The 15,960-nt window shown below is 37.0% G+C and overlaps 2 long non-coding RNA genes across 4 annotated transcripts; one reads left to right on the top strand and one right to left on the bottom strand.

The window, feature by feature from the left end:
- Nucleotides 1-5,988: 5,988 nt before the first annotated feature.
- Nucleotides 5,989-8,947, bottom strand: LOC125278102. The gene is made up of 3 exons (XR_007187054.1): nt 8,823-8,947; nt 7,102-8,433; nt 5,989-6,365 (listed from the first exon to the last, which is right to left on the bottom strand). It is a non-coding gene; the product is annotated as an uncharacterized LOC125278102 (long non-coding RNA).
- Nucleotides 8,948-9,671: 724 nt separating this feature from the next.
- On the top strand, nt 9,672-15,960 carry LOC125278101. Of its 3 annotated transcripts, none has more exons than XR_007187052.1 (6): nt 9,672-9,920; nt 10,494-10,552; nt 10,696-10,781; nt 10,869-10,963; nt 15,291-15,365; nt 15,449-15,960. It is a non-coding gene; the product is annotated as an uncharacterized LOC125278101 (long non-coding RNA). The 3 variants fall into 3 exon arrangements; XR_007187053.1 differs by having other exon boundaries at nt 15,548-15,960; XR_007187051.1 differs by lacking the exon at nt 10,869-10,963 and having other exon boundaries at nt 10,696-10,818.

Below are 15,960 nucleotides of genomic sequence, written 5' to 3' on the forward strand. Positions count from 1 at the left end.
GCGGCGCGCTCTGATCAGGTTGTCGACGCGGATCAGATCAATGTAGTTGTTAAGCGAGCGACCCTCATCGCGACACGCCAGCTCAGACTGGAGCTCAGTATTCAGTCCCTTGCGGAACAATAATTTGAGTGTGTCTTCAACCCAGGTAGTTTGAGCAGCGAGCGTGCGGAAAGTAAGAGCGTACTCCGCTGCGGTTTGTTTCCCTTGGCGGAGCGCCAGCAGTAGCTCACCGGCTTCGTTGCCCCCCTCGCCGTGCTCAAAGATCTCACAGAATCGCTGCAGGAATTCATCCAATGAGGTAAATGTGGTTTGTCCATTAATCCATACAGTGGTTGCCCACTCCAAAGCTTTACCAGTCAGTAACGAACAAACAAAAGCGATGCGACTCGCGTCTGTGGGATATAGCGCTGGCTGTTGAGAAACAAACAGTGAACATTGCAGTAGAAATCCCTTACATCTCGCTGGCGATCCATCGTATTTCTCGGGAAAGGCGAGCCGTGGGCTGCTAGTTGTAGCTGCGGGTGTGGCAGCCGCCATTGGTGGCGTGGCTGGCGGTGGGTTTTCAGCAGCGGGAGTGAGTCGCATACTTTGCAGTGTTTTGACCAGTTCTTCCGTGATTGAGGTTAAACGGGTGAGCTGTTGTTGATGGACAGCTAGAACACTTGCCTGGGTCGATAGCTCGGTCGACATGCGTTGTAAAGCCGCTGGATCGGGGTCTGGCGAAGTCTTCTGTAACGAGGCAGACTTGGGGAGATCCATTTTGCAGCTTTATTTAGAATATCAGAGTCGTACAGGCGAAGGTCAGATACCAGCAAAGACAGTGTCAGAGGCAGGGCAGATCAGAGTCAAAAACCAGGCGGATAGTCGAGACAGGCGGCAGACAAAGCAGGGTAAACAGTAAACAGGCAGAGATATCAGTAGGCAGGCGGCGGGCAGACAACAGGGGTAATAGGCAGTCCAAGGTCAAACACAGGGGATCATACACTGGAAATAACGCTCGGAAATGTAGCCGTGGCAAACAAGACTTCGCAAAGCATGGTGGGGTATGAAGGTCTTTTATAGTCCAGGAGATGTGGATCAGGTGGGGTGTAATCAGGCCAGGTACGGGGTTATGGGAAATGTAGTACAGGAACAGTTAATACTCAGGTGAGGGCGCCCTCAGGTGGCGATCGGAGGGAGCCACAGAGGCCGAGTTTGTGACAATAGGCTAATGTTAACTTTGGTTAAAAGATTGAGGGAATATGTAAAGATCAAACATTAAAGATCAAAATTACAGCTACATAGCTATTTTAGTTATGACAAAAATAATATATAAATGTTAAGCCAAAACGAATTAATTTAAAGAGCTGAACTGAAACAGAAACCGGCGTTATAACTACCTCTCTAATTTGACACAAATCCAAATGTTTCAATATTCACGATTAGGAGGCTAAACTATATTTATTATTTAAACGTTTTTATTGTAGCCTACACAAACTACTTAAAATGAGCAGTATAACTTTTTAGATTTGGTTGAATGTATGTTATTTTGACAGTTAACAGGCTGTCAAGTTACTAAAACTGATGTTGTGTGTGCGTGAGGCGCCGACGCGTTCACTTGAATTTTCTTATAAAAGCGGAAACAACATAAAATACTCAGACATTTATGGTCAAATATATGTAACACCATTCGAATCTGTGAAGGGTTAAATAGGCTATTATTTTTGTACACTCACAATAAAAACAAAACATTGCTCGTAAAATAAACAAAGAAATTTTCTGCAGTCTCGGTTTCCTTTCTGTGAACTTCTCAAAAATGAACCGACACTCATATTGTCGCATTTTTTCCCCTTTCATTTTGTAATATGTTAATTAGCTACTTAAGTGAAATAAATTTCGCGCATAGACATAGGCTATTTATTCCTTTTATATAGGCCTAATTGAATCCTTTTTTCTTCGTACACAAGCGCGGCAGGTGCATGATGATGATGAATCCTCATGTTCTGTTTATTCTGCTATTTGTTCATGTAGGCTAAAACTAAACCCCTGGGATTTTTTTTAATGATTCACAGACATTTATCAAATTTCGTTTAATTCTAATTTAATATAATCTTGTCGGTTAATGAAACGATGATCGCATCAAGTTGAAAGTCAGGGGGAAAAACAGAAATTATATTGACAAGGCAACAATAATTTTCGTTTAGTTTAAGTTTTTCAAAACATCCACAGAACTGCATACAGTAAATTTTCCCGCTGTTTAAGCCACGAATATTTACAAAATAAAATAATTACAAAGATGATAAAAGATAATAAAATAATTACAAAGATAATAAAAGTTCTATGTTTAATATACGAGAGTTTTTGTTTTGCTGTTGTCCACTAAAGCAATTGACGCAGAATCGCCAATAGCCGTTAAATAGAAATTGAAAGTAAAATGTTCAGGGCCATAGCTAATTCATTCAAAAGCGAAGGAAAGACAGAAAAAGTGAGGATAGCAAGTAAACTGTGACATATAATAATGTTCACTGTGTTCATAAAAGTGTTTAATTTAAGAGATAAAATCAGCATGGCCATTTATAAGCTAAGGAAAACTAAAAAGCCCCCCGATGGTGATACCGTTATTAGGTGTTGCCACCTAGTGGAGCCTATTTTCTAATATGACTGCATAGTCTACTGCAAGGAATGCGTCTGCTAAATGATTGAATTTAAATGTATAAAATGTAAACAAAACATTAAAATAAGAAAAAAAAAAAAAAAATGAGTGCAGTAGCCACTGATCTGTCTGTTATTATGTATAGCCTGATCGGTGGTAGCAGCCCAAAGGATGTCATGCGCTTGGTAACAGATGTAGAGGCATTTACATTTTAAAAACACAATGACAGCTTAAAAACAGACTTAATTAAACTTACTGTAGGTTTTTTACACTTTTTTTATCTGTGCAAACATATTTCTGTGAAATACGCGTTAGGTTGCACAGAAGAAAGCCGATTTATGACATCTACTGATATAGCAGCAGAGGACTATTATTTTGTTGAACGAACTGAAGATGACGTCATTGGCTCAGATTTGATAGACCAATCGGCTGAAAGGGGCGTGTAATGACCGCCCACATGTGGAAAACGAGTTTTGAAGTCGTGTTTCCGTTTTCTATCCGTGACCCGAAAAAAACGAAAATCGAGTCAAAATCTTGTTTTCCCGTTTTTTTAACAAACGAAAAAACGGGAAACGACCGTTTTTTCGTTTCTGCTTATTTCATTTCAAATTGGAAAACAAACTATCAAAACGTACACGGACCCCCTGATTATACCCTGATTCTCCCTCACCAACTCTGCTGTTGTCTGACTTGTACTGGTGCTGGTATTTCAAGAGTCACTCTCAACCTATCAGTCCATAAAAATAAAAAATCAGTCTTCATCTATTTCATGATCACTTCAGCTTGTGATTCTTATTCATGTTTTAGGATTCCTTGCCTTAGCGAAGTCTTTAAGTACCTGACACCTTGTACTTCTGGAGACTCCAGGTAGTTTGGAGTTCTGGAAAATGGAGGCACTGAAGATGGGGCACTATTACGCATCTTCTGAAAGAGTACAGAATCTCCAGATCAAAACACAGGAGAAGTAAATGTAAAATAACGTGATCATCAAACATTAAACAGCATGTAAATACTGCAAAACTGCCTAATGTTACTGAATGAAATGTCGACCCAGGATGAGCTATAGGATTGTGAAGTTTTGTGGGTGTTGATGGACTCGATCTGCTTTTTGATCAACCTTCTGTCCGGACGTCTTTGACAAAAATGCGATTTCCCAGCTTTCTTTTAAAATGTTGTTGTTGTTGTTGTTGTTTATGAAACTTTCCCACATTCAAGTGTTGATAAAAAAAAGGATGCATGAAGTTAGAATAAAATGTTTTTAAAATGGAAAGAGTTAAAGGTATATTTCAAGTAGCCTATAAAAAAATGGATATCAAAATAGGAACATAGTAGTATACTAAGTCTTAAAGTGCAAAAATAATATATATATATAGACAAATCCGGTGAAACACGGAAGTAAAGCAGCGCCGCCATTACTGCCCCAGCAAACACAGTACGTTGTGACGACGTCGTCAGTTAGTCGTCATTTGGTCAGCGTGACATTACTTTATGACAACGTTGTGAGGACGTCGTGGTAATGTTCCATTTTTTAGAATCTTGGCTAACGTTCCAGAAACGTCCCAGCCAACATTCTATCATGGGGCCCATGTGGGCCCCATATGGACTGTAAATATGGGGCCTGTGTGGGTTTGTCCATGGGTTCCATGTGGGCCCCATCTGAATTAGCCCATATTAATCCCATATGGGGCCTGACTGGGGTTAATGTGGGGCCCAAATGGGCAACACATACAAGACCCATATTGGTCCCACTTATAACCCATCCAACAAAATAAAGTTGGGGCCTGACTGGGGCTAATGTGGGGCCCAACTGGGCAACACATATAAGGCCCATATTTGTCCCACATATGACCCAGCCAACAAAACAACTGTGGGGCCAATGTGAGCCCCATATGGCTGTAAACATGGGGCCTAGATGGGTTTGTCTGCGGGTTCCATGTGGGCCCTGTATGAATTAGCCCATATAAATGTCATATAGAACCTAAGTGGGGCCCAACTGGGCAACATTCATAATCATACATCTACTTGACTATTCCACTGGTCATTCATCTACAAAAAAAAAAAAAAAAAAAAAATCACAAAAAATGCAAGGTGCAATTTACAAAAAATTAATCAGACCTTTAAAAGTTCAGTATATCAAGTACTTTTATTATAATTCAAACATTTTCAATAAAAGTTTTTGTAAAGTGTTAAACACCAACATTACCATTTAAAACGGTGATACTATGCCAACAGCTGGTTTTACATAACCAAACTTATGTAACATTTAAAAATATTACTAATAAAAAAAATAAAAAACAGTCAAGAAATTAAAACACCGGGAACAAAAACCTGGTAATTTTCTGTCTGTTCACCAAAACATCTGATGCTTCCAAACAGTAATAATATTTAAAAAAGAAAGCTTCATGAATAGACTTTATATGGAGAGATAGAAATGTCTTAATTTCATTAATAACGTCACTTGTGTTTCAGAGATGAATGAAAGTCTTATGGGTTTAAAGCAGGGGTGTCAAACCCCTGGAGGGCCACAGCCCTGCATATTTTAGTTGCAAACCTGTTGCAACACACATTACATCTAGTTTTCAAATAATCCTGAAGGGTTTGAAGGCTATGGCCCTCCAGGATGAGAGTTTGACACCACTGGTTTAAAGGGATAGTTCACCCAAAAATGAAAATTGAAAATGTTTATCTGCTTACCCCCAGCTCATCCAAGATGTAGATGTCTTTGTTTCTTCAGTAGAACACAAATTAAGATTTTTAACTCCAAACGCTGCCGTCTGTCAGTGGTACAATGCAAGTCAGCGGGAACTTGGACTATAAAAGTAAATAAAACACGACAGACAAATCCAAATTAAACCCTGCGGCTCGTGACGACACATTGATGTCTTAAGACACGAAACGATCGGTTTGTGCGAGAAACCGAACAGTATTTATATCATTTTTTTAACTCTAATACACCACTACGTCCAACTCCGTTCAGCTTCCGGTTAGTGAGGTCTGATCGCGCTCCGACAACGGCAGTGATGTCTTGCGCATATACTTCAATGAGTGCTAGACATCACTTCCGTTGTCGGAGCGCGATCAGACATCACGAATCGATTGATGAATACAGTTGGACGTAGTGGTGTATTAGAGGTAAAAAATTATATAAATACTGTTCGGTTTCTCGCACAAACCGATCGTTTCGTGTCTTGGGACATCAATGTGTCGTCACGAGCCGCAGGGTTAAACTTGGATTTGTCTGTCGTGTTTTATTTACTTTTATAGTCCAAGTTCCCGCTGACTTGCATTGTACCACTGACAGACGGCAACAGTTGGAGTTAAAAATCTTAATTTGTGTTCTACTGAAGAAACAAAGACATCTACATCTTGGATGCGCTGGGGGTAAGCAGATAAACATAAAATTTTCATTTTTGGGTGAACTATCCCTTTAAATCAATAGAAGAAAGAGAAAAGATTTTTATATTTTGGGTGAACAATCCCTTTTAAACACTTAAAACCTCAACGACAACATAAAACACAAAAACTGTTTAACTTACAATACAGTATTAAAATACTTGGTCTCAACAATTTGTATAGATGGACACACACAAAACTGATCACAGTCCTGAAGACTGCTGTGACCTGATTGCTCTCTTTCCGCCCCTGTCTCTAGCCCCTGTGAACCATTTTGAGAGTGCTTTTTCTATGTCTTTCTGGTTCACAGTCTTGGTCATTGCATTCTTCTTCAGTCCACCTATAAAAACAAAAGATACACACAATCATATGAAATGTCCAGCTACTTACATTTTATTTTATAGTGTCCTTGTCACAGTGTAGGTGTACATATAACTACTTAGTAATGTTAATTAACAACATTTTACTTACTACAGGATTAAAATGTTAGTTCTCCCCAAAATTAAAATTGTAATTTACTCACTCAAGTATATGATGAATTAACTAAATGAACTAAATTAATGTGCAATATATTTCAACAATATGTAAAATGTAACAAACACTGTAAAACAGTGCTACCCATATTTGTTAATATTTTACTGTCACCCAATCCACCTCACCTGCCGCTTTTAGGAGCAAGTTATGTCAAATGTCTTTAAAACTAAGTATTTTTCCATTCAAACGCGGTTATTACTATAAATTGTGTGGAAATTCCATGGGAAATTCAGTTTCCACTCAGGTGAAAAAAATGGCGGCAAGACGGTCACAAAATGCATAAGTGAAGCATAAAATGAACAACAACCGAGAATCCTACTTCATTAATGGCAGGCAAGAACAAAACTACACCTTACAGCAACAAAAACGACATGCTTTAAGTCTTTACAGACATTTTTAGCGATTACGCGGCCAGAAAAAAAAAAACACATCACAATTTTAAAGGCTACATTATGTTAAAGGTAATTTAAACGTTCAAAACAATGTTCCCTATACTTGAAACCGTAGATAATTAAACCATTTCTAGAAAATATGCATTTTACCTGCTTATTTTCGATCCGTCTCGATCACTGCTGACCGTTAAAAGTAGTACCTCCTGTCTCCTGCCGTGCTGCCGCACCACTGTGCTTAGAAACTGTATCCGCGCGCCAGCGCGGAAATTCCTTTTGTTCGAATATTTAAAATATTTACAGTTATAAATTTAAATGTACGCTTATTTTCAGAAAAGATCATTGACATATGATATTATATGATATAATATTATGTGAAAAAATCTAACTAAAATTGGAATACAAAAGGACTACTTTGTCAAGCGGAAGGTTGTCAGAACATTTGAGAGTGTAGGCTACAGTAGGTCCCATGTGAGACCGATATCCGCTTGTTAAGTCGTGACGTCAGACTTAACAACCGAATAAGTCTTCTAGTTTAAAAAACAAAAACCATAAAAAAAACATTAAAAAGGGTTGTCCCTGCTATGTGTGCATTAAAAGAAAAATGCATTTTTGCATAGGCAGATATAGATAATCCACACATTTTCATTTAAAATGTTTTAAAATAATTTTTTAAAAAACATTCTCTTTATAAGTTTTTTTACATTGGCACAAAAACAAAAATAAAAACATTCCAATACAAATTTTTTTACACTTTTATACAAATCCTGATTTAGCACTAGATTTTAATATCGTAATAATATATGGAAAAAGAAAAATGAAAAAGAAAAGAAAATAAATGGAAAAAGAAAATAAGTGTGTGTGTAGGGGGGTGCTTGTATTAGAATTCAACTACTGCTTTCTTATTAAAATAATTGATAAAAGGCATGCTGCATATTTATTTATTTATTTATTTGCTCCATTTTATCACTGACACCAAAAACTAAAAAAAAAAAGCTAAAAAAAACTAAAGCTAAAATTGGGTCTGGATCCAACTGCTTTTCCTACACTTCTGACAGCAACTGAAAAACTGAAATCCAATAATTACCAATCTTAGGAAAATGCCAAAACATATGTCCTAGTGATGCTGGTGTTTGACCACACATATCACATAGTGGGTCTACAGAGGAAAATATATTAGAGAGCTTTAGTTTAGAAAGGTGGAGTCGATGTAGGTTTTATAAACATGGAATAAGAATGAACTTGTTCTTGTGCTTCATCCCATTGCCAATCTTCAATATTTATTCCTAAAAAGTGGCTTTTAACCAATAAAGTTTAAAGGTGTAAAGATGTATTTAAGTGTGAAATTATTTTGCCCACACAGATCCCACAAAGGTCTCATATCTATATGGGACCCACATTGTGAAACACACATGGGACCCACATAAACTGCCCATTTGCAGCCCATGCCCACATAGATCCCATGAAGGTCCCATATAGTAAAACCTAAATGGGACCCACATAAACTGCCCATCTTTAGCCCATGCCCACATAGATCCCATGAAGGTCCCATATAGGCCTAGTAAAACCTAAATGGGACCCACATTGTGAAACACACATGGGACCCACATAAACTGCCCATCTTTAGCCCATACCCACATAGATCCCATGAAGGTCCCATATGGTCAAACCTAAATGGGACCCACATTGTGAAACACACATGGGACCCACATAAACTGCCCATCTTTAGCCCATGCCCACATAGATCCCATGAAGGTCCCATATGGTCAAACCTAAATGGGACCCACATTGTGAAACACACATGGGACCCACATAAATTGCCCATCTTTAGCCCATACCCACATAGAACCCATGTAGGTCCCATATAGTAAAACCTATATGGGACCCACATTGTGAAAAACACATGGGACCCACATAAATTGCCCATCTTCATCCCATGCCCACATAGAACCCATGCTGCCCAGCTATAACCCATATGGGGCCCACATATCAATGTTGGCTGGGGTCGCGGGCACGTCCTCAAAAGACGTCGCTGGTTAATACCACGGAGAACGTTGTAGCGACGTGGTCCACAGGTCTCCTGATAACTTTCCAGATATTGCATTAAGCCAACATTATGTTTGTTAATATGGCATTTGGATAGTATGAGTAAATTTAATTGATTCAAGCTTTTTAAACGAATCGACATAGTTTTATTTATATTTGAGATATACCTACTAAACATATTCATAAAATATTTGCCAGCAAAACTACCTAACATTTACTTAATAAATTGTGATTATTCATATGTTTGTGAACAAGAGGTTTACTGAATGATAACGTTGTGAGGACGTCGTGGTAAAGTTCCATTTTTTTTTTTTTTTTTTTTTTTTTTTTTTTTAAGAATCTTGGCTAACGTTCCAGAAACGTCGCGGGCACGTCCTCAAAAGACGTCGCTGGTTAATCCCACGGAGAACGTTGTAGCGACGTGGTCCATTGGTCTCCTGATAACTTTCCAGATATGTAACTTTTTGTGTTCAAAATGTACAAAAATTATACAATGGGAATGTACAACATGAATACATTTTCCAAACCGTGTTTTTGTTGTACCCTGAATCATTATGGTACACCTAGATAAGTGTTTATATTCGGACTATTTTAGACCAGTCTGGTAGGAACCGCTGCGGAGTAGCACAAATACCTGCGTGATTCGTCATAGACATAAACAGAGAAGTAGCTCCGGCTACAATGTTCTTCCGCAAGATGCATGCCGTTCTGTTTAACCGTTAGAGCGCCAAAAGTTATGGACATGTTTATATATTATATGTTGTGTTTGTGAATGAAGGAGATTTATTGGATGGGGCACGCGCGAGACAAATTCGAAATTTTAAATGAGCAAGTCTAACGGACTTTCGGAGAATCTTGAGTACTGCGCATGCGCATCATTTTGTTCTGTAACGGTCGACTTCCAGCAGACGGACACGGAGTAAAAGGTAAGCCCTTAAGGTACTGCTTTTATTCATCGTTTTTGCCCATGTGACACTAAATATCACTTGTGATGAGTAATGTTAGTGCAGTGTTTTTGGTTTTCTAAATGTATTTCATAAATAAATTACGTTTGGTTAATGTGCGCACGAGCGCTGTCCCCGTGAGGCGGTCTGAGGTAACTTAGCGTTAATGTTAAAATTATCTGAGACGCAGTTTTATATTCTTATTTTAGTTATTTTAAGTGTAACGTTCACTGTTTAATGCTCTAAACGGCAAAATAATCACTTATATTCGTTAAACGGCAACTGTAGTAAAGTGTTTTTTAATTTTAGACCCTGCCTGGCCTCCTTGAAGCTCATATGAACCATATTGAAAATTCAATAAAATCAGACACGGTTAATTACTTCACGATTTGTTTACTTAAATTCTTTGTAATGACAGCCAGTGAAGCAGCCAAATCAATGATTTAGAGTTGTTTATAACAAAATATTCTCGTTTGTCGCCACTTACTGGTTTAATGTGAACGTTATGTGTGAGTCTATTCATTCTAAGAAATCTAACATACTTTTTATTTTCAGCAGCTGGAGGAGAGACAGCCTGTGCAGCAACAACAAGACAACAATGATTATAAGCAGGGGTGGGTATTAAATTAGTTTCTGACTTGTTCAGTACCAGTAGATTTATAAGATTTATAAGGTCCTGGACTAATGGTGCTGCTATCGGTATGTATGTAACGTTCAGTCATTAATTGCCCTTTATATACAACCACATATCATTCAGATAATCTCCAGGTGGACTGCACGGGTCCAGGATCAAGAGATCATTCATCATGCAGACCATGTTCCAGGAGAAGCAGCGTATACTGGGTGAACAACTATGCCTCACTTTTCCAATATCACTTAGGTAAGACTAAATGGATTTAAAGTGATTTCAATCATGGTAATTTGTTTCAGGTCTGCTTGATCATTTTGTTGTCCTGGATGTGAGAACATGGTCAAAAGATGTGTCAATCAGCATCCAGCCATAAAAGCAGCCTTCTCGTTAAAGGGTTAGTTCTCCCAAAAATGAAAATTCTGTCATTTATTACTTACCCTCATGTCGTTCCACACCCGTAAGACCTTTGTTAATCTTCAGAACACAATTTAAGATATTTTAGTTGAAATCCGATGGTTCAGTGAGGCCTCCATAGGGAGCAATGGACATTTCCTCTCTCAAGATCCATTAATGTACTAAAAACATATTTAAATCGGTTCATGTGAGTACAGTGGTTCAATATTAATATTATAAAGTGACAAGAATATTTTTGGAGCACCAAAAAAAACTAAATAACGAATTATTTAGTGATGGCTGTTAAGTTAAACTTGAAATTCTAAGGGAAAAAATTGTATTCATTATTGTTAAATAAAGACTGGAAATCTATCGGATGAGATGAGGTTTGATGTGAGATCAAAATGAATGAATACTATTGGTTGTGGACACGTAGTGCAACCTGGAAGGAACAAGGAAGCTGATTGGCCATTGGATCTCCACATGTCACATAGAACCAGGTGTGCCTGTTTGATTATCAGTGTGCAGAGGATCTCTGCTGGCAGTGAATGCGCTTCTTTTACCCAAGTTGGTGCTAATACTGGTTATAAAACCAAAGGATAAGTGTTGTTAAAGCATGCATGGATATAGCCACTGAGTTTGGAAGAAACCACATGCTGAGTTTGGTCAAAGACAGTTGGGAAAAGCCACAATGTGTTCATCAACTTTGAGACGCTACTGGTTATTAAGCTAAACATCTGACTAAGCATCTGAGTTAAACATCTGAATTAACCTGTGAAGAAAAGCAAATGAGGATCAAGTTGTTACTGAAAATAAATTGCTTCGATGATAAAGGATGTTTTGAGTTATTCCATGCGCACTCAAGAGTTGGTTGAAGCCTTTGTCAAGTTAGGGTAAACATTGTGGCAGAGAAGAATCCCTAGATAACTTGACAATGGCCGATTTCAAAACAATGCTTCAGGAAGCATCGGAGCACAGATGAATCAGTGTGTCGAATCTGCTGTACGGAGCGCCAAAGTCACGTGATTTCAGCCGTTGGCAGTTTGACACGCGATCTGAATCATGATTCGACACACTGATTCATTTGTGCTCCGATGCTTCATGAAGCAGTGTTTTGAAATTGGCCATCACTAAATAAGTCGTTATTTTGTTTTGTTTTTTTGGCGCTCCAAAAATATTCTTGTCGCTTTATAATATTAATATTGAACCACTGTACTCACATGAACTGATTTAAATATGTTTTTAGTACCTTTATGGATCTTGAGGGAGGAAGTGTCCATTGCTCCCTATGGAGGCCTCACTGAGCCATCGGATTTCAACTAAAATATCTTAATTTGTGTTTTGAAGATTAATGTCTTACGGGTCTGAAACGGCATGAGGGTGAGTAATAAATGACAGAATTTTCATTTTTGGGTGAACTAACCCTTTAAAAGGCTCAGGAGGACAAACAGGTAATTCACAGGGTTGAATTTCACAATTCAATTACTCACAGAGACAAGGAGATGTTAATAATTCTGAATTTGAGGGGTCAGCAATTTTACTATTTGATACATTTACACTTTTTATTTAATTCAGAAATCATTGTGATTGATGAATCTGAATAAAGGTGATGTGTACATTTATTTAGAAATCGGATTTGATATTTTAAAATGCACTGTCTGTCCAAAATTACAGACTTTCCCGCTGTTGGTGCATATTAACCATCATCCTGTCATTGTTTCTTTTCTGTTTCAAAAAGCAGACTTTATATTTATCATTCCAGGTCCTGATTAGGAGACGCAGAGAACATGAAGCTATGTGCCATGCTATTTATATTTATCAAGCAGTAAAAATGCTCAAAACTAAACAGAAGCATTTTGAAATTTTATGACAACCGTCATTTATTACACTGCATTCATTCAACAACAATGGTTACACATGCTTTACACTTTCAAATTTCAGTTTTTAATCTGATCAAGTGTTTACATGTCCTATCGAACAGATTAGAAAAGGTTTAAACCACCCCTTACAATCAGAATGAAATTTTAAAATCTGATTTGGCAAATTTATTCTGAATGACATGGTTGCATGTGACTTAAAGGGATAGTTCACCCAAAAATGAAAATTCTGTCATCATTTACTCACCCTCACCGATTACAAATTAATTATTAGGGTCCATGTAAATGCAGCTATTGTATAGTCTCAAATGATACACAATCACATCACATAGGCTGCTTGGCAACCCTATAACTTTTTTAAATCTGAAGCTATAGCAGCAACATTAGCTGTGTTTACATGGGCTCTAATAATCAGACTTTAATCAGACTAGTAGCACAGATGGAATAAAAAGTCACATGTAACCACATTAGTTGAAATGAATTGGCCGGGTCCAATTGACATTTAATTCGGATTGAAAGGGCATGATTAAAGCTTTTTTAAAATCTGTTCGATTAAAACTGTTCGAATCAATTTGACTATCAAATACAATCCAAAATCTCCTTCCTCTCATCATCTCATCCGCAAGCTTCTTGTTTTGGGCGTTGAAAGGGGCATTTTTACTCCTTGATAAATATAAACAGCATGGCACAAAGCTTAATGTGCTCATCGTCTCCTAATTAGGACCCATAATAGATAAATGTTAAGTCTGTTTTTAAAACAAAGAAAAGCTGTGTAGTGCAGTCGTGCAGTGTACCAACTGCTTTGACATGATTATCGGGTTAACTAACTTGTATGCAAGGGCTCACAAACTACTGAGTTTTCGAACTTACAAAGTGTACGCCTGCCTAAAGTGTTAGTTCACACAAAAATGAAAAAAAAAAATGACTCACCCTTATGTCATTCTGAACATGCAAGAATGTGTTGTTCATCTTCGAAACATAAGTGAAGATATTTTAATGAAATCTGAGATTTATCTCCCTCAATTTACAGACCATGCAACTAACACTTTGATACTTCAAAAAGTTCATAAAGAGATTGTAAAAGTTATCCATATGAATGGAGCAGTTTAGTCCAAATTTGAACATGAACTTCAAAGAGACTTGTTCGCTTAATGCAATATACAGTTTGAGTTTAGACTTTTATTTACATATAAACATTAATTAGCGAACATAAATGGAAGCTCAACTGTACTTTTTGTATATTCACTAGTGTATTAAATTTGTTCATTATATAAAGTGATCGAGTTTATTCAGAAAATTTGAACTAAACCTCTCAATATTCATTAGATTAGATTTACGATCTGTATGAACTTTTGTTTTAAACATCAAAGTGGCAGTTGTGTAGACTGTCAGTGGAGGGACAGAAAGCTCTCAGATTTCATTAAATTATCTTTATTTGTGTTTTGAAGATGAACGAAAGTCTTAACAGGTTTGGAACGACATGAATTCATGTCATGATAAAAACAAATAATGTTGTAACTCACAATATATACATATTTTAATGATTTCAAAATACTATCAAAAATTTAAAAAAAACTTCATAATCGCAATTCATTTAGGCTACATGAAATATGCCCTTACTGTATTTTTTCTTAAAATATTTTTTTCTTGCTTTCGTGTACAGAAAGATGTATTTTTGAGGAGGCTGCAACAACGACTAAAGCAAGGGACACACTTAACGACTGTAAGGCCGATTATAAATAAACTAATTAACTGATCTTGCCCAAACACGTTGAGTCAGAGCCAGTTGCATTCAGTCTTTTATAATCTGTAAGTATTTAAATCCACTTCAGTCGAAGGAAACAGTTTTTAAGTGTGTTGATTTCAGTCTTAGAATGTTTCTTCTAGTCGTTCAGTTCAGTGTGTCCCCAGCTTGAAGTAATCGTTAATGTAAGTTCTTTGAGAATTTGTGCACTGTTTATTATCTAAATGTAATAATGTACACTGCCAATCAAAGATATTGAGATTTGGAAGATGTAGCAAAATTTAATTTATTCCTTTGATGAAAAATTTTCAGCATAATTTTTCTAGTCTTCAGTGCCACTTGATCTTTGATCATTCTAATATGCTGAATTGATGCTCGACATTTCTTTTGAAATGTGCTGCTTCATATTTTTGTGTTCTTGAGCATCAAATCATCATATTAGAATGATTTCTGAAGGATCATGTGACACTGAAGACTGGAGTAATGATGCTGAAAATTCAACTTTGATCACAGGAATAACTTACTTTTAAAAATAGATTAAAATAGAAAACAGTTAATAGTAAAACTATTTTAGAATATTAAAGTAAAACTACTTCACAATATTATTATTTTACTGTATTTTTTCATCAAATGCTGCCTTGGTAAGTAGAAGAGACTGCTTTTAAAAGTAAAAATGCAACTTCTAACAATTTAATTCAACCTTTCAGCTGCCAGAGGAGGATGATGATGGCAGTGGTGACCGAGGTGACTGTGCAGCTCAGGATGAAGAAGAGGAGGAACATGTAAGTTAAACATGCTTTCCTCATACCTTTCTAACAAACAATAAACCTGACTACAATAACTACTATAATATATTTTTTTTTAGCTTCCAGTTTGCAAAAATCCAAAGTGAATATATAGAGACCATCCTCCTATCCTTGCCTCAGCAGAACCTGAGAAAGACCCTCTTCCTCTTCTCTCACAGCTCTCCATCATCTACCTCTACAACACTGTTGGCAAGAGTGTTATACACAGCTGAGGACACGGTAATGAGAGATCTCAAATTCTTCCTCAAAGTCCGCATGTTCATTTTCTTGAACAAAAACTGTACATGTATTTTTGGGTGGGCCAAACTATTATTTGAAGAAATGCTAAAAATCTCTATATTGTTCTTTGTACATATCTTTTACTCTTTATGAATGTCATCTTCTGGATTTTTTTTTAGCTTTTGAGAAGCTCAAGGACTGTATATCTTTGGTAATTGTGATATTGTCTGGCAGTAAAGCAGTATTAAAGCACATTACCTCAGTATATTTGTAGCAGCTGCCTCATACAGGACACTTAGGAAATGGTTTAATATATATTTTTTGCAAATAAAGTAATAAAATATCTGCTGAA

The sequence above is a fragment of the Megalobrama amblycephala genome, linkage group LG11 (assembly GCF_018812025.1).
Source record: "Megalobrama amblycephala isolate DHTTF-2021 linkage group LG11, ASM1881202v1, whole genome shotgun sequence".
Lineage (NCBI taxonomy): Eukaryota > Metazoa > Chordata > Actinopteri > Cypriniformes > Xenocyprididae > Megalobrama > Megalobrama amblycephala.